This window comes from Ovis canadensis, chromosome 4, assembly GCF_042477335.2.
Source record: "Ovis canadensis isolate MfBH-ARS-UI-01 breed Bighorn chromosome 4, ARS-UI_OviCan_v2, whole genome shotgun sequence".
In the NCBI taxonomy this organism is placed as follows: Eukaryota; Metazoa; Chordata; class Mammalia; order Artiodactyla; family Bovidae; genus Ovis; species Ovis canadensis.
In genome coordinates, this window is record NC_091248.1 from 39088197 (window position 1) to 39108212 (window position 20016).

The 20016-nt window shown below is 38.6% G+C and overlaps 1 long non-coding RNA gene across 15 annotated transcripts in view; it reads right to left on the reverse strand.

Moving 5' to 3' along the window:
- Positions 1 to 9616: 9616 nt before the first annotated feature.
- Positions 9617 to 20016, reverse strand: part of LOC138439182 (uncharacterized) — a 73440-nt gene continuing 63040 nt past the window's right edge. For 6 of the 15 annotated variants that reach the window (XR_011256593.1, XR_011256598.1, XR_011256605.1 and 3 more), the window contains 3 exons: positions 19678 to 19913; positions 17652 to 17700; positions 13446 to 14234 (listed from right to left, as the gene is read on the reverse strand). This is a non-coding gene — a long non-coding RNA (uncharacterized lncRNA). Of the gene's footprint in view, positions 10338 to 11142; positions 11188 to 13445; positions 14235 to 17651; positions 17701 to 19677; positions 19914 to 20016 lie in introns of those variants that run through there. The other 9 variants (XR_011256603.1, XR_011256596.1, XR_011256600.1 and 6 more) reach the window with 6 other exon arrangements.

Sequence of the window (20016 nt, forward strand, 5' to 3'; positions counted from 1 at the left end):
GGATGGATAAACAAATTGTGGTATGTCCATACACTGGGATATTATTCAGAAGTTGAGGAACAAACCACTACAACCCCACTGATAAATCTCAAAAACATAATGCTGAGTAAAAGATGAGTAGCTACTATGAGTAATTACCATGTGGTTTGTTTGAATGACAATGAACACTAAAATGCCTGAAATTATGATATAAAACCTGGAACAGTAATTGTCTCTCTGGGCAGAGGGCTAGGAGGTGAGGGTGATGTTGGATTTGGGATAGTAATATTCTATACTTTGAAAAAGGTTTTAGTTACATGGGTGTAGAAACACATCAAAAATCATCAAATGATACACAAGATATGTGCATTTTGCCTTACAGTACATTTTGCCTTACAAAAAAGTCATTAAATATTGAACCCTGGTTGATAATATTCATAGTTTTGAGGTGAACAGCACTGAGACTGCAATTAACTTTAAAATGTATCAGAGAAATAATATAGTAAGTAGAGAGGTGAAAAGTAAAGAAAGCAGAATTATAGAAACTAGATGCTGCATATATGGGTATTCACTGCACACCGCTTTCAAACTCTGTTTGGAAATTGCCATCATTAAAATATTAGGAAAAAAAATTAGGGTTTTCCTTTTTCCTTTGTGTTGCTGCTGAAAACTTAGAGTTGAAATGAAAAAAGCAACAAAGATATTGACTACCACTCTCTCATTGAACAAGGCTCTGATGTTCTCCTTGCTATTCTGTTTAAGCCAGCATTGCATGATAATTTAACATGGAAGTGAATGACTTCCTTACCCAGAAGGACTATATTCTCACAATAAAGAACAAGCATGCAAAGCAGTGATAGAGGTGCACTGGCCAGGGAAACACGATGAAGCTGCTATATGAGAGCCCTGCTCACACACCTTCCCTGTGGCAGCGAACAAACAGGACAGGTTCTTCCTCTACAGAGAGGGACAAATAGACACAGCGATTGACTACAAAGGTTTGAAGTCAGGGGCATGCACCTAAGTTTGCATCTGGGCTCTCCCTGCCATTAGCTTTCTTTCCCTATCAATGTTATTGAACATTTTTCCGTGTTTTGGTTTCATCATTTACCAAATGGACAAATTATTTGGCATTTACTCTTGAAGGTATTCTGAGGAATAATGAAGTACTGTGGTTATTATTATCACACGCAGACACACACACAACTGGAGAAGAGAGAACAGAAATGGATTAAGTGTGATGGAATTTAAAGAAAAGTAAAGTTTTAGAGCAGAGGATTATGATAAAATAAGCTAGAAAGAATCAAACTATCAGACTGCACAATTCCTGGTTTTCCCGTGACTGCTTTTTTATTTTCTTTTTTGTACTATGTGGGTTACAGAAGTATTTTTTCCCGCTTGAACATTAAAGCGGTGACAGCAATGATTATTCCTAAGCACAGGTCTGAATAAAAAGCCATACTATGGAATATTTTACTCTCCCTGCAAATCTCCTCACAACCTTCTCATAAATAAATGGGGCTAGAGTCAAGAAAACTATGTTAAATCCCTGCCTTACTGTTTGGACTGTTCCCAAATCATTCATCATGGATACAGGAGGATGGGGGCTTCTCTTTGGCATATATCTTAGGGAGGTCTGGCAGGGTTAAGGGAAAGAGACAAAGGAGCCTATGCTCAAATATCCAGGGTATTTTTGCCAATCTAATGCTTTTAAAAATACATGCACAGTATACTTCTGTCAGGAAATCCTCTAGATGCTTACAGTGAAGGTGGTGAAAATTGCTTAGGCAGTTCAAAATTGTATCTAGAGCTTTTTGCAGAACAGTGTTCTGACAGGTGAAGATGAGAATATCCATCTCTAGATCCTAAACTCAGTGACCCCTGAGAATTGGCAGTAGTTTTTTTTTTTTTTTTTCAGTTGGATTGGAATTGAGTAACTCTTTAAATTTGAGTGCTATCTATTTCCATTCTATCAGTATTTCTGGGCAAGGAGGATGACGTTGTACAGGGGATTTGGGCCAATTTGAGGGCAAAAATATCTTGGTCCCAGGGAAACTGTGCATGTTGTTTAAGAGTCACAAAATTCATGATAGATTGCTCTGTGCAACTGCTCTTAAGGATTCTATGTCCTATTTTAAATCTTTGAAATGAAACTTTATGCCACAGGGTCGTCAATGAGAGGAAAGGGTAAAGGAAAAATATAAAATAAGGCTGAAGCAAGACAGCACATCTGTTATGGTATGAATGGCTCTTACAAATTCTCTTCCTTTCACTCAGAAACGTCTTATTGTTAACTGTTTTATTTGGGTGAGGTATACATTATTTATGGGGTTTAGAGTAGACGGCCACCATGTTTTATCTTTTTCTGGCTTTTATGCTTGAAAAAACAATGCTAAGTTGTGGTTGTGTCAAGATAAGTTTAAGTGAAAAGTACATTTTTAAATTTCTTTAATTAAACATGATCAAAGGCACCCTTAAAGCATTTGAATGAGCATTTTGCTAGTTATATGGCACTGTCTATATTCTTTTAACACGGCTATTGGCGCAATGAACCTGTTGTTGGTTCAATGGTTCCTTCTGCTATGAACGACCAAAATTTTCCACTCTTTGAAACTTAGTGTTTTACTATATACAGATGAAACACACCTGTTTCTGATATACAACTACTTTCAATTTTTGTTAACTGAAAAAATGCATGAAATGGAAAAAATCTGTGTAACCCTTTCTGGTGTAAAATATAATTTGGAGGTTCATGTCGTTGATTACAAAACAGTGAGTACCTACTGTGTGCAGAAGGCACTGTGGGATTAATTCAACAAACCTGAACATGTTTATGGAGCACTTATTTTGGGCCAGGCCCTCTTGCACAATCTGAAAGGTGGGTTATGAAAACAAAACAAAACAAAAAAACAGAGACAAACACCAGTAACAAGCAGGGAAGGAAGGGGGATAGAGTATGCTGGGGGGTGGGCTGACTTTTAAATAGGATGACCAGAGACCTTAGTATTTGGGGAAACAAGATTATAATGGGAAAAGGTGAAGAAAGATTGGGAAGAAAATGAAGGTGTGGACAATATAGTTCGTTGTGGATCTCCCAACAGAAGGAGTGGCAAGGGCCTTGAAGTGGAGGAACATTGAACACTTGAAGAAGAGGCCAGTGATGCCAAGCTGGCCACCTGGAGTGGAAAGAAGCATAGGAGGAGTTCATAGAGGTAACAGGGAGCCAAATCATAGTAGGTCTTGAAAGCCACCGAAAAGGCTCTGTTTTTACCATGAGCAAGATGGGAGCCTTTGGAGGGGTTGAATAAGAGAAAACATTATCTAAGTTTTTAAAAAATTACTTATTTCAATTAATTTTTATTGGAGTATCAGTTCAGTTCAGTTCAGTCGCTCAGTTCTGTCCGACTCTTTGCAACCCCATAAATCACAGCACGCCATTCCTCCCTGTCCATCACCAACTCCCAGAGTTCACTCAAACTCACGTCCATCAAGTCAGTGATGCCATCCAGCCATCTCATCCTCGGTCGTCCCCTTCTCCTCCTGCCCCCAATCCCTCCCAGCATCAGAGTCTTTTCCAATGAGTCAACTCTTTGCATGAGGTGGCCAAAGTACTGGAGTTTCAGCTTCAGCATCATTCCTTCCAAAGAAATCCCAGGGCTGATCTCCTTCAGAATGGATTGGTTGGATCTCCTTGCAGTCCAAGGGACTCTCAAGAATCTTCTCCAACACCACAGTTCAAAAGCATCAGTTCTTCAGTGTTCAGCTTTCTTCACAGTCCAACTCTCACATCTATACATGACCACTGGAAAAACCATAGCCTTGACTAGATGGACCTTTGTTGGCAAAATAATGTCTCTGCTTTTGAATATGCTATCTATAGTTGCTTTATAATGTTGTTAGTTTCTACTGTACATCAAAGTAAATCAGCTATACTTCTCCTTTCGGTCACTACAGAGCACTGAGTAGAGTCCCCCAAGCTCTACAGTGGGTTATTAGTTATCTATTCTATACATAGTATCAATACTGCACATATGTCAATCCCAATCTCCAATTCCTTCCACCCTCCCCCTTCACTTCGGCATCCAGACATTTGTTCTCTACGTCTGTGTCTCTATTTCTGCTTTGCAAGTAAGATTATCTGTACCATTTTTCTAGATTCCATATATATGCATTAATATACATATTTGTTTTTCTCTTTCTGACTTCCTTCTTATCTGCTTTGCTCCGTATAACACTCTCTAGGTCCATCCATGTCTCTAGGTCCACCCAATTGCGTTCCTATTGGAACAGAGGCTGAGTGATATTCTATTATATATGTAATACATCTTCTTTATCCATTCCTGTGTTGATGGACATTTAGGTCACTTCCATGTGCTCCTATTGTATATAGTGCTTCAGTGAACACTGGGGTGCATGCATTTTTTTGAATTATGGTTTTCTCCAGGTCTATGCTCAGTAGTGGGATAGCGGAGTCATATGGTAGTTCTGAGATTTTTGAGGAACCTCCATGCTGGCTGTTTATAGTAGCTATACCAATTTGCATTCCAGTCAACATTATAGGATGGTTCCCTTTTCTCCACATCTTTTCCAGCATTTGTTGTTTGTAGATGTTTTTGATGATGGCCATTCTGACCACTGTGAGGCGATACCTCATTATAGTTTTGATTTGTATTTCTCTAATAGTGATGTTAAGCATCTTTTCATGTGTTGTTGGCCATCTGTATGCCTTCTCTGGAGAAATGCCTATGTAAGTCTCCTGCCCATTTTTTGATTGAGTTTTTTTGATATTGAGTTGCATGAGCTATTTGTATATTTTGGAGATCAATCCTTTGTCAGCAAATATTTTCTCCCATTCTGAGGGTTGTCTTTTCATCTTGTTTATGGTTTCTTTAGCTTTGCAATACCTTTTAATTATTCTTAAATCAGTATAGTTGCCCTGTTGCATACACACACACAGTAGTATGTGCATGTAGAGACAGAGAAACCAGTCAGCAAGCCACTGAGTATCCCAGATGAGAGATAATTATGGCTTGGATCAGGGTCATAGACATGAAATGCCTAGAAGTAGATTCTGGATATATATTTGAGATTTGCAGGATTTGCTGAAAGATGTATGCATAAATTAAGAGAGAGATGAATCAGTGATTCTAAAATGTCAGTTGCCATTTACTACAGAAGAGAAGGTAAGAGGTAAAGCAAGTTTTGAGGGGTGGCAGTCGGGGCAGGGATTGGGATTTCTGTTTTGGACACGTTTCACGGGAGATGCCAAGTGAGGAGGCAAAGTGAAGATGACTCAGCATGCAGGTGGTGAGAACCATCGGGAGCTGAGGTCCAGGTCCAGGCTGAATACATATATTTGGGAGTCATCATCATTGAGATGATATTTAAAGCTGTAAAATTCCATAAGATCATCTTGGGAGTGAGTGGATATTGATCAAGCACCAAAATGAAGCTTTACTAAATAGTGAAGAGTCCAGACTGATAAGCTAGAACCCAAAGAGAGGGAGGGAATGAGACACCGAGAAGAAATGGCCAGTGAGCGAGGAGGAAAACAGAAAGCATGAGGTCCTAGAAGTCAAGTGGAAAAAAAAAATGGAACGAGGATTATACTTTTGGAATGTATAGAAACAATTCTTAACCTTATAAAGAAGATACAATGATATAAAAGTATTCCAAATTTAGTAGAGTAAGTGGTAACTGCTACAAAAGATCTGTATTCTGGCTTCTACAGTCACTTACAAAAGGGATTCCTGACCCTCAGTTCATGAGAGGGCTGCATGGAGTGGGCAGCATTTACCCCCACTGTTGAGGGATGTGTAGAAATTTGATTGGTAGAAGTGGAGGAAGAGAAGACAGTTATATCAGAAGGAACCTTTTACTAAGAAGCTCAGAGAAGGGAAAGGATGAGGTATATTTGAGGAACGAGACGTCAAGCTGGCCTGGTGTGGAGAATGTCCAGACCACTTGCCGCACACACCTAGGGCAGGTTGCCAGGGGCTGAGAAAGATGCTCAGATTTTGTTGTGTGGTTTTTGTTTCTTTACCAACTCTTCAAAGCAATGGGTATAAGAAGTCTTAACCTTGAACCTTTCTTTTCAATCCTTTCTCCCAATCTCTCATCTACCAAATCTTGTATTCTCATCTGTAAATATAGTAACAGTCACGCACAACCTCTATCTGTTTAGCAACTGTGGAGTTCTTATTATAAGGTAACTCTGGTAGGAGGAAAAGAGAGTAACGTGTGCAAAAATAATCAGTGTGCTAGGAGTTGCTTCTATGTTCCAATTCTGAAGTTGGAGGAAAAAGGTAGAGAAAGAAATAAGGTAAGGCTCATTCTTTGAATGGTTGCACAAATTTCTGAGGCAAATTAAGTTTGCCTTAATAGCTGGAAAATAGAAAATTCATGCTATATATTTGGAATTTGGCCCAGCACAATTTGACCTGTGCCCCAGTGCCATGGAGACGAGAAAGTTGTGTTGCCGGCATCCAGATACAAAATTCCTTAAAAATAACAGTCGTCACCTCTGGGGCCTGACCAACTCATGGCACTGAAGAAGAAGAAACATGAGGAGGAATCACAGGAGATTTTCTTCTCAGTAACAGACGGGAAATATATTAACAGAGTCCATGCCTCAAAAAAATGAACATGGTAAATTTCTTATAGATATTTTCATGTGAATTTTAATTTTAGGGTCAATTTCATGAGTTTTTCCCCCTCATCTTTGTATTCCCAGTGGCTTAGTGGGATGAACTGAGTCAGAGGACCTATTATCCATTTCAAACTCAGTCACCAGTTTAAGCCCCCAGGTCTCTCTGCACCTCATGGGTCTCTTTTGCAAAATTAAGGGAGGGGACGCTGGTATATAAGAAAATGGGAAAGTCATCCCAAATCTGTAGGACTTTGGAGTCATACAGATTTGGTAGCTATAGGATGCTGTGCAAGCTACTGAGTGTCTCAATTTCAGTTGCTGAAACAAATTGGAAAGAATAACAGCTCTCACCCAGTGCTGTGATGAGGATTAAAAGAATTCATGTACAGAAAACTTCTGGCACATAGTAGATCCTCAAAAAAATACTCATTTCCTTCCTTCTCTGAATTTGAGCATTTTAGTTTCAATATAATGTCAAGCACTTATTTTGCAGAATATTTTTTGAAAGAAATTACAGAGTTTACCACTATTGTTTTGAATTTTTAAAAAAATGGCATCCGCAGCCTCTATGTTTAGGGTGAAAAATAAAGAATTTGTAGGAAGTGCGTACTACATGAACAGTGAGGAGAAAACTGGTATTCCCCTCGGGAGAAAATTTAAGATTATTTGGGGAAAAAAGAGGAAGGAAGGAAAGGAGGAAGGAAGTTAGTTGACAAATAGTTTTAAAGTCTATAAATTTAAAATAAACCAAGGAAGAGAAAGAAGAGTATTTGCTCCACTGCCCTTCCCATTAAGATGTAGGTTAGGTACTGGGGCTGGCATGACACAAACATCTATTTTCTTCCTAAAATGGAAAAAAACAATTATGAAAATGAGTGAGTTTGCGCAGGAATGTCAGCTCAGTCACTGCTTCAGTGCTCTATGTAAAAGGAAGCTTACACTTTCCTACTTTGGCCTTTCTGTATTTTTCTTATTTTGTCTGACTACATATTGCAGACATTATTTTCAGTTAGCAATTAGTCTAATTTGCAGCTGCTGTTATAAAACCAAAGCTTCCCTCCTACAGATGAAAATGTTCAAGTCCTTCGATCTCTAGCATCATATGGTTTGTTCTTTCAGACATGTAAAACACCCAGGGCCCCAAGAAAACACAATAAATAGCCACCATCCCTTAGCGCCATGCATTACTCAACCGTTTCAGTTTTGTCATACAGTATGAAATATAAATGAAGAAAGAGAGGAAGGGAGACAAAGCAGTAATTTACGCCTGTCTAGAAAGTTTGGCACTGCAGCCCCAAGTACAGGGAGCCATTTACAGGAGAAAAAGCGTAACCAGAGACTGTGGAAGTGTGGAAGGTGAGATCATCCACCAGCAGCAATCTTTCAAATTCATAGACACTTGTGGATTCATGAGGTGAGAATGAGCAGTGCAGAGGACTGTGAAATTCATTTCCAGTGTTTGACTTTGTTAACACACATTCTCAAGCTGTCTTTGTTATGAGATAGCGCTCAACTTCTTAGTGAAAAAAAATCCATATAGAAAATATCCCCATTAATTGGAAATAATAATAGTGTCAAACATAAAAAAGACCACAGGACTATTTATGCAACTCTAAAGTATTATTTAAAAGAGAAATATATATATTTATAAATATGTATAAAATATATGATATAAATATACTTTTAAATATATAATTATATTTTATATATTATATATCTCTTATATATAATTATATATATGTGTATATATATATTTATTTAGGAGAAGCTTGCACTAATTATTTTTTTAAAAAAATCTTTACCTGAATTTTTAAATGATTAGTTTGAATTAACTAATTGCAATTTATTTGAATGTATTTGTCTTCATTAAGAATAATCAAAGCTTGTCTCGAAATGTCTTTTAACTAAACTTTTCTCCAAGGCAGAAATAAATCTATCAGTGACTTAACAGGACAAGAAAAGTAATTTATGGAATGAAGCAATGATCTGTTACCTTTCTCACATCTCTCACAAAGCCTCGCGTAGATATTATGTCAATTTCAAAACCAGAAATTTTGCCTAATATATATTAGTAGTTTCTCTAGAAACTGGCAAATCAAAATCTAGGAATGAAACGATGAGAGTATGAAAGTGTTAGGGGGTGAGAGAGGGAAGAAGTGGTAGCAACAGTTATAGCTTTTGGGGTCTGAGTGTGTACCAGAAAAATTAAAATAACATGTGTCAGTAAAGTGTCATTTGTTCTGAAGGACTTGTCTGACAATTCAGAAATTTTTAAAGTAGTTCCTCATACTTCTGGTGTCTGCTCCCCAGTGGGTGAGGTTGGTCCAGAGATTTGTGCCATTATCCCCTTGCTAGGGAGTCTGATTCGGAGAAGGCAATGGCAACCCACTCCAGTGTTCTTGCCTGGAGAATCCCAGGGACGGGGGAGCCTGGTGGGCTGCCGTCTATGGGGCCGCACAGAGTCGGACACGACTGAAGTGACTTAGCAGCAGCAGCAGCAGGGAGTCTGATTGGTGTGGTGCTGACTGGAGCCTGCCAGGGTATAGCACAGGGTCTGCCTTTGCTCTGTGGGTGTCAGTGCGTCTGTCGGGGTGGGGTCTGCTCCCTAGGTGTTGGAGGGGAAGCCTCCAGGTCTAGTGTTCAGCCGTGTCTGTGATCTGCAGTGCAAGGTAGGCAGGACTGCAGCGCTTCCGCAAGGAGGACAGCCACTGAGTAGTCCTCCCCTGGAGCTGCCCACCTGTGAGTGTGCTCTGCCGTGCCCCTATCACCCGTGTGCCAGCTCACCATGTGCACTGTAAACATGCGGCCTTACGCTACACAAGATTAATCCACATGATTGAATTAGGGGTAAGATGAGGAACATCTGAAAGGATAAGTAAGGACTTTAGCTGTCTAATCCAGAGCTTTTCAAATATTAAAGTGCACAAGTCACTTGGGATCTCATTAAAATACAGACTGTGAATCAATTTGGGGTGGGACTCAAGATTCTGTCTTTTTCATAAGCTCCCAGGCCATGCCAATGCTGCTGGTCTGTGAAGCACACTTTAATTAGCAAAGCCTCAGATCATGACACAGGAAGAAAGTTTATCAGAGAAATTGCATCTAGAGGAGTCTGAATATCACATGATCTTTCTTAGCACCCTTATTCCCACTCAGTTCTTTGCAATGAAATCTACTCTAAAAAACATAAATATAAGTAACATATTCAAATAAACACAATAGGATATTTTTACTAAGGCAAATAAATGCATTATTTAACTCAGTTCTCAAAAGAGCCTGTGAACTAGATAGATGCTTTAACTGGGTTGGCCAAAAAGTTCGTTCAGGCTTTTCCATAAGCTGAATGGAGAAATCTGAATGACGTTTTTGGCCAACTCAATATTATTTTCATTTTACAGAAAAAGAAACAGCCTTGGGGAATTTAATTAAGGCAAAACCACATGTGCAGAATTTAGAAACAGTTCTGAATTTGGCGAATCTTCACTCCAGAGCCTAAATATTCAAGTCAGTTTTACTACAATCGTCAAATTATGCTATTGCATTCTATTTTGCAAACAAAGCACTAGACAAAAGATACAGTAGGGATATACCATCTTCGTTGACAGCTTCTAGAACAGGAGGGACACAGGAATAAATTACTCTTGACATTAGCAATCTTACATGCGTGGTGAATAGAAGCATTGATGCAATAAATAATCTCTTTCAAGACCTAGAATGAAAGTAAGAAGGGAGTAAAATACTGGATTCAGCTCCTTAGGCTAAAGAATGGACAGACAGATTCTAGATAAGGACATGGTGGAGCCTCCACAGCCCTGAACATATGGGATAACCCTTAAAGCTCCACGTCTGAAAAAATAGCCCCTAGACTTTAGAATCCCTAAAGGACTTTTACTGTATGAAGGGTTTACTATATGAAGGGTATACTATTAAATATTTTATGCATTCTGTTATTTGTAAAGAGTATAATCCTTCCCCTAAGGTGTGCTGGCCCCAGGGTCTTTAAACAAGTCTAGACAAGAATTAACCAGGAGCCATCATTTTCATTATAAGTATGTTATAATTATGTTTGCTTATTTCACACTGTTTAATATACTCCCTCCTGTTAAACTACAGCAAAGGCCTTCAGCACCTGTTGCTTATTTCTGCCAGACTGAAAGTATTCCTTTCTCTTTATTATTCGTGTGCAAGGATAAGATGGAACTTGCCAGGAGCTGTCATTCTTGAATGCACCTGCCAAGTGTCAGATACTTTAAGAGCTGAAATACTTATAGCATATGCTGTGGTTGCTGCAGCTACCAACTTCCAGTGCCCAGAATTTCACAAGAGATTGAATACATACAGGATGACAGATTCATTCCTTGGTACACAAGTATGTGACTATATGCCCATGGGTATACACCACACTTATATAACACATCCCCAGGTCAGCTTTGGCTGAGAATATATCTTAAAGTAATTTACTACCTTACATCTTCAACTTAAAAAAAAAAATAAATCCCTTGGACTATACTTACTGATTTGTTGGCAGTTGCTCGACCAGACTGGCATCAGCCTCAGTACTAAAAAAAATAAAATAAAATTGAGTTTTGGCTTACAAGGTAGCACCCCACACCCTTTTTTGGTAAGTTCTTTTCTGGTGATGCCTAATACTGTCCCCACTCTTCTGTTAGGTCTTCAGTCCATCCAGATAAAAGTGAGGACCGCACAGCTGCAGTGACTGAGGGTCGGGGCTGGAATAGATGTCTTATCCTCTGTACTGAGGCCCCAGTGGGGTGAAGATGGAAAGGAAGGCATCCTTGTTCCAATTTACTATCTCCTGCCAGGTTTGTCAGATCTTATCAGAGGTGCCCAACAGAAGGGAGAAGGGGTAGAAACGGTTTTCTAGAATCCTGACATGGGACTAAAGCCAGGAAAGACGGAGTGGTGATGATGGTTCCACCTTCCTTGCTTTAGCACATTCCCAAGGACAAGTGAGGCCTTCCACATTTTTGTTCAGTTGCCCAGGAGCCCGTGTGTGTCATGTTTACTTTCCCTGCCCATGAGTACGTGTATGTATATGGAGCTGGCAGAACATTAACTTCCCTCTCCTTGACGGATATTAAAAAAACAAACAAACTATATAATACACAAGAAAACAACTCTGCAGCAGGAAGCAGTCTTAATTTATGAACACCCTTCTTCAGGTAACCTCAAGATAGTACAGTTTAGACAATTAATCTTCCCTTTAGAAACACTAGAGTGAAACATTCCTGGACCTCTTTCCCTCTCTTTCTCCCTCTCTTGCTTTCACTGTACCTCTCTTTCATGTATGAAAACACCACTCAGAGCTCAAGCTGCTTGATAATTAAAGAATAAATTAGACACCTCAAGGCCTTTAATATTAGAATAAACGTGAGTTTAGTTCATGAATAGCAAGCTTTCACGAACCAAGTAGTCAAGAACCTTGTTGGCATAGCACCTGAATGGAACCAAGGGCTCTTTCTCAGAGGTAGAATTTCCCATATAAGTAAGTCTACAAACCTCTTCACCGATTATTCATTATACCTTCTGGAAAGGGCCATCTTGCTGTGTAGGGCTATAGGCAAGCAATTTTTCTTTTCCTAAGTTAACTTATACCTTAGTAAGTAATCCTTCTTGGATGTGAGTCAGTCACAAGGAGGATTTTTCTCAGAGGTTCTTGGCACATTTAATTTATAATTGATGCCACCGATGACATGAAAACAGAAGTGCATTATACTTAAGGACAAAAAGATTCTTCAGGTATACTCAGAGTGAGCTCATTCTTGCCAGCAAAGTAGAGCACCTGCAGGTAAGTGGTCTAGGTTCCCATAGGCTCTGCTACCTGTTAATAATAGTATTATTGGATCATTACCTAGGAAAACAACCCTAGGAAAAAGTCAAAGCTCAGGACTTTCAGCAGACTCAGAAAAACATATAGGGAGCAGAGTTCTAAACTCTGCCTTTCAGAGCCTAGGCCGCTGATCAAAGAATTCCAAAGAGAATTCTGTGTGCTGTCACTGATAAAATTTAAAAGAAGATTAGAGACCTGTTTCCAGCCAGAATAATTTGAAAGCTCTGACATGTACCATTATACTGTTTGATGAACATTTCCAGAAGAATAAGATGTCTGTTTTGACCTCTGCAGTGTAAAAAAACATGTCGAAGAGAAGGACAGAGGATTATTTTTATACAGATACCAGAAAGCTGCCCTCCTTATTGAGAAAGTATGGCAGGCTGAATTTTAGTCTTTAGTTTCCTTTGTAATTTGAAAGTCCTCCCAGATAAAACTTTGTGGTATACAACTTGGTTTTGACATCCTGGCTTTTTGCCTCTAACTGTTTATAAGTCATGCAAGGAAGTCATCTATCTTGACCAATATGGCTTAGACATATTTTCCATGTTAATTACACATGTTTGGACTGACATTGCAGTGATACAGTTTCATTTGTTTAAAACAACAGAGTGGATGGCTCTTCAAATCAACAAATATAGGTAAAAATTCTTCCCAGGGTAGATGTAACAAGTCTGGAAATTATATAGGCACAGGCACCAGTGGCTGAAACCCCAGAGACTAAGAAGCTGATAATTCTGCAATGATCCCTTGTTTCAATTAAAAGCATGTTGGAAAACTATGACATAGTTATCAAAAAAAATTACAATTATAATACTATATGTGTTAGACACTCCCACAAGATTGGTATCCTGAAAATAATCAGCAGTTGAAAAGGAAGCAGAAGCATTTTAACTCCGACCCCGTGGAACTAGTCACATTTTGGCTGCGTTTTTGAGCAGGACCTCCACATTTTTTTACGCTCACCAGAACACCAGCAGTTAACTCCGTAATGGCCAACTGCTAGCTATTACCCTGCACTTGGTCCGCAGCTGCACGGCTCCGCTCACTTTATTGTCGTTTCGGCCCTCAGCCCATTGGATGCCTGGTGACCGCTTGCATGCAGAGGGGCCTTTGGGTAACTGAATCCCCATCAGGATCACAGCTGTTGTAAAATATGCGGTGACAAAAACATCCATGTGCAATGCATGGCAGATAAATCTGCAAGCCAATTTAAGCAAAACCTGAAACAGAAATGAGGGGACTAGTCGAACGCTCTGGCTTCTGAACATTACAAACTACATTTCCTTTATTTGGGGGAAATATGTTTCGTAAAATGCCAGCATTCCCCTCTCAGTGTAACAGATGACTGGGGCTAAATTTCAAAGTGATAGGCCCAGTTAAGCAAAAAACACACTTTTCCACCTTCTTTCACTCAGCAGTAAGAGAATGAATGTCACGTTCAATTATCCAAACAGATTCTTGACTTTGGCATAATGCTCACATCAGCATTAGGTATTTATGCACAGTGTGCCTCCACTCAAACACCAAACCCTTGTTTCAGTTTCTTTCAGCCAGGACGCCTAGCACAGTGGGTGCATATATGCAAGCATGTCCTTCCACAGCTGCTGGCAACAGCTGAGTTTCCAGGTCCGGTCCATCACGCAGCGGGCCCTGAAAGTAGCCTGTAGGTAATGATGGCGGCTGCTACAGTGGTCAACCCATTGTCCAGCTGTGACACTGAGAGGCTGTGCTGATTCTGCTTCATTTTGCTACCTGCAAGCATTTAAAAATAGGAAGAAGACAAGGAAATAAACTACCCCCCAAAACAGGATGAAATCAGTTTCTCGATTGTTATCACTGAATGTCACTCCTTTGTCATTTTGTCAAAAGTGAAAATCAGGTAACAGACGTGACCTGAGACTCCCTTCAGTTCAGTTGCTCAGTCGTGTCCGACTCTTTGCGACCCCATGAATCGCAGCACGCCAGGCCTCCCTGTCCATCACTAACTCCTGGAGTTCACTCAGACTCACGTCCATCGAGTCAGTGATGCCATCCAGCCATCTCATCCTCGGTCGTCCCCTTCTTCTCCTGCCCCCAATCCCTCCCAGCATCAGAGTCTTTTCCAATGAGTCAACTCTTCGCATGAGGTGGCCAAAGTACTGGAGTTTCAGCTTTAGCATCATTCCTTCCAAAGAAATCCCAGGGCTGATCTCCTTCAGAATGGACTGCTTGGATCTCCTTGCAGTCCAAGGGACTCTCAAGAGTCTTCTCCAACACCACAGTTCAAAAGCATCAATTCTTCGGCACTCAGCCTTCTTCACAGTCCAACTCTCACATCCATACATGACTAGTGGAAAAACCATAGCCTTGACTAGACAGACCTTAGTTGGCAAAGTAATGTCTCTGCTTTTGAATATGTTGGTTATAACTTTTCTTCCAAGGAGTAAGCGTCTTTTAATTTCATGGCTGCAGTCACCATCTGCAGTGATTTTGGAGACTCCCTTAGGTCTAACTAAATTTAAATTCACAAAGTGGGAGTTGTTTCTGGTTCTAACTAATCTAAAATTTGGTTTGTACCTATATGTGCTGATTGAATGGACTCCTCTCCCACATGTATTCTGTCTATTCTCTCAATTGTTGAGATGTTCCTTAACAGATTTTTCTCCTCCATTAACTTATTCTGACATGTTGTAATTACCTACTATGTGCCAGGCACTGGGGATAAAATACTAATGAGTCACAGCTCCTGCATGCAAAGAATCTAGGATTCAGAGGCATAGAATCTCTCACATGTAGGAGAGGGAAGATTCTTTTTATTCCCCTTCCACCCATGGACAGAGGAGCCCGGTGGGCTACAGTCCATGGGGTTGCAAAGAGTCAGACATGACTGAGCAACTAAGCACAGCACACATGAATCCTCTAGTTCTCTGCTGCCATAAATTATACAAATGAGAGGGAAAAGCACCATTAGTTATTAAATACTTTTAGCTGTTTCCCCAACTTGGTTAGGTAGGAGAGAACTCATGGTTATATTAACTATGCACTGATGGCATCTTGATTTCTTAGTAATGGTCATTGGGAAAAAAGATTTTTTTTAAACTTAAAACTAAAAATTATCAGTTAGATACCTGGAGCACAGCCAATGTTTTATGTGCAGGGAGTTAAAAAAATATAGTGTGATTTATACATTCTATCTTTAAGGAATAGACCTTGTCAGGTCAAACAAAATTATGACAAATAATTAAAAAATAGAATGAATTACAATTTGTTTATCTGTTTATCTGTGTATGATGTGAAGAGTATGCATATGAAAGCTCCTGGTTTTTAGCATTGTCAAAGTAAACTTAATAATTAGTTTAGAGTCTCATAATCTCACATCATGTTGCTCTATTTCAGGCTGTTTTTCAGAGGTTCCCCTCCATCCATAAGATAAAGCACTGGAAGGGCTGTGTGGAATCCATAGGTGAGTGCAGCTCTGCTACCTGAAGCCAGTAAGCTTACCAAAGACAAAGTCAGTGAATTCCAAGCCTACTTTGCTCTATTTCTCCTTTGTGAAAGTCTGTGAAAGTGTTAGTCACTCAATTGTGTCTGACTCTTTGCAATGCTATGGACTGTAGCCCCCAAAGCTCCTCTGTCCATGGAATTCTCCAGGCAAGAACACTGGAGTGGGTTGCCATTCCTTTCTCCAGGGGATCTTCCCAGGGATCAAACCCATGTCTCCTGCATTACAGGTAGATTCTTTACTGCTTGAGCCACCAAGGAAGCTCATTCTCTCCTTTGGGCCCATATTTTTCTCCCCATATTTCAGCTTTCTTCTTGTGCCTCCACTCTGTTGGTTAATGTTATGCTGTTATTTGAAGGCAGGTCATAGTTCATAAAATAGAGGTTTTCTATAAAGTTAACAAAAATAACTTTATGGATCTGAATGTGAACTTCTATCTGACCAAGAAGACTGATAAGATACATACCTTTATGCTAAATATATAAACTTGGAGCCAAGGGTTAGGGATGTCCCCCTCCTCTAGTGAAATAAGAAAGTACAATAGTAAACACTTTCTGAACTTGTTTCAAGTTTTTAAGAAAATTACAGTAGCTCATTTCTTATACTTATCATAATAGAGGAGAAATGAATATGTGGCATTCAGTTTAGTCCAAAAATTACTTACTGTTGTATGCATGTGAGTGTGTATATATCCTAATAGCATATATACATGTATGACTATATACAGACATATATGTATATATGCTATTCGATAAGATATTTTAAGTACAAAGGAAAATGAGACACTCTTATACATAAAGTTACTTCTAATCCACAGGAGAAGTAGAAAATGAGCCAAGAGCTTAATCATGATACAGAAGGGTTATAAGCAAAAGGAAAAGTATCATAAAATACATATATTGGAGAAGGGAATGGCAACCCACTCCAGTATTCTTGCCTGGAGAATTCCATGGACAGAGGAGCTCAGTGGGCTATAGTCCATGGGGTCACAAAGAGTCGGACACGACTGAGTGACGCACGCACACACACACATATGTATATATAAGGATCAGCACCTGGCCCATACCAGATAAGCTCTCAAAAGGCAAGTAAACTAACTCTTAAAAGCTTAACTTAAGAAATCAAAGAAAAAGGCATATCATAGACTCTTACTTCCAAGGAAATAGTTTATGAAAAGAACAGATGCAAAAAACATGTTGAATTTTAAGGAACCACAAATTACTCAAAACAAAATGCAAGAGATGGAGAGACAGAAGAGACTGGACAAGAGAGCTAGAATTGATCAAGAGGGCTTTAGATACCAGATGAGCAGAGTCTGGGATTTGTTAGGTGATGAAGATGCATTAAGAAATTTATGAAAAAGATCACGATGAGCTAATAAGGGCCTATGCTAAGCACTATTTGCCATAGGCAGGAAAAAGAAACATACTGAATATGCTCAGAAAATAAAATTGATAGGATTTCACATAGAAAATGTAGAGGAAAAGCTGGTATTAAATGTGATTTTCAAGTTTTGTCTTGACTTATTAGTTTGTTGATAGATTTTACTACTTGAAATAAGAAATGGAAAAGGGAATCTGATCAAGAGCACAGGTGGAAGCTTAAGGCTTAAATGGTAATAAGGAATAACATATCTAAAACTACTGAGGCGATAAAAAGTAAAAATATGAATGAGTTTGTCTACTCACCAATTTTTTCTCAAGTTAAAGAGAGTTTTGGAGTCTGTCGGACATCTATCTAAAAGAAAGTTAAATTGAATCTGAAAATCAACACTTTTAACTGAAGAAATAATCCATATTCTAAGAAAGAATGATAACTAAGAAAAGTATTTTCTAAGAGTTCTAACTACAGCATTTTGTTGTTTTAGAAAACATTACATCTGCACCATTACCTGAAATTAGATTTTTTTAAAGTAACATATAAGCTTTCTATTTCACTTAAAATTGAAAATACTATGCAAAAAATCTTATAAATATTGGAAATTATACATTTCATGAGCTATTATCTAACCTTTAATTACAAAGAAAATTTATAGGCTTGCCATTTATATGAGAGGGAGAGATGAAATGGTAATAATATGAAAGAGAGACAGAGAAATAATATGAGAAAATATCTACACACATTTAATAAAAATGAAAGTTAAAATAATTTATCAGTTGGCAAAGTTGAAGAAATGTAAGAAAACAAGCACTTTGAAATACTGTCAATGGATATAAAGAGATTTCTTATATAGCAGTTTAAAAATATAGATTAAAACCTTTAAATTTTGCACACCCTTTTTATGAGGCATGTTATTTTTATAAATTGAGTATATTCAAGAATTAAGCTGTATACATATATATATGTATACACACACACACACATAGGTAGATAGATAGATCCCTGTTATGTATTCAAATGAATACATAACATTTGTGGCGGTTTTAATCAGTGTTTTTTGTATTTTAAAGAAAACACCTGATATTCAAAAATACTTAAAAAATGAAAATTGTAAGATTTCTCAAAAGGACTTATGAAGGGTATTTTAGTCATACCCCACAGAACTTTTAAAAATCCTCTTCCTCCATTTATCTTCCCTAAAATCCTCACTACAGTTGGGTAGGTGCTCCCACTGTCTTTGATTCTCTATTAAAACTCTCCAAAACCTTTTAATATAAGCAAGCACTGGTCATTTCTTCTCTGTACCTCTTTTCTCCATCTTTTCAGATCAACTTTTTCTTGTCTTGCATGTGTCTTCCTCAAGTGAATTAATATAGCCTCTTAGACTTAAACAGTGCTCTAAATTCATCCATTTCCTGGATCAACACAGCCAAAACCCCAAGCCTTAAATTGCCAAAACAAAGTAGCTTTCCTCTTTGGAAGGGAGAAGAGAAGACTTTAGAAGAGGGACAGCTGAAAATATGCATATATTAATTTTTGAAAATTTGTCATAGAGAATTTATCATATTTGTCCTGTTTATTACTGAAGATATTTGACATTCTAATTATCCAACAACAGTTGATTGGTTACATTAATTATGCTAAATTCATTAAACAGAATTTGATGACATAGCTTTCAAATTGTTGTGTGTATATAGGTACATATGAAGTATATTTAATGACAATGATAATCATATATTAAATTTAAAATCACTGGTTTAAATTAGTTTCTGTAGTTAATCTCTCGATTTTTTATTACTGGCTATGTTGAGATATTAAACTATTTCAGTGAGTGAGTGAGTGAAGTTGCTCAGTTGTGCCCGACTCTTTGTGACCCCGTGGACTGTAGCCCACCAGGCTCCCCCGTCCATGGGATTCTCCAGGCAGGAATACTGGAGTGGGTTGCCATTTCCTTCTCTGGGGGATCTTCCCGATCCAGGGATCGAACCCAGGTCTCCCATATTGCAGGCAGATGCTTTAACCTCTGAGCCACTTGTGATTTTCTTTTGTCCTATGTTTTCTAAATATTTTACAACAAACATTGGTGATAAGATTAAACAGTGATTTGTAAAGGTGGAAGTCTCTACTGCTCTAAATTACATGTTAAACTCAGAGAAGTGAAACTGTGTCTAATTTCATCCAAATTGAATTTTTTTCAAAAGCCTCTAATTGACACATTTGTTATCTAGTTCTAAAATGGATAGATGTGAGTTATTTTTAGGACTAAATTAAAAAACACAGAGCAGTTTCCAACTATATTACTTTGCTAGGGCTGCCATAACAAAATATTAATACCTCACACAAGTATCTTAAATAGCATAACTTTCTTCTCACTGTTCTGCAGGCTGGAAGTGCAAGATCCAGGTGCTGGCAGGGTTCACGTCTTCTGAGGCCTCGCTCCTGGGCTTGCAGATGGCTGCCTTCTTGGTATGTTCTCACATGGCCTTTCCTCTGCTCACGTGCATTCCTGTAATCTCTTCCTTTTCTCATAAAGACACTAGTCCTATTGATCCAAGATGACCTCATTTAACCTTGAAAAAGTAAAGTGAAACTGTTAGTCGCTCAGTTATGTCCGACTCTCTGCAACCCCGTGGACTGTAGCCTGTCAGGCTCCTCTGTCCATGGAATTCCAAA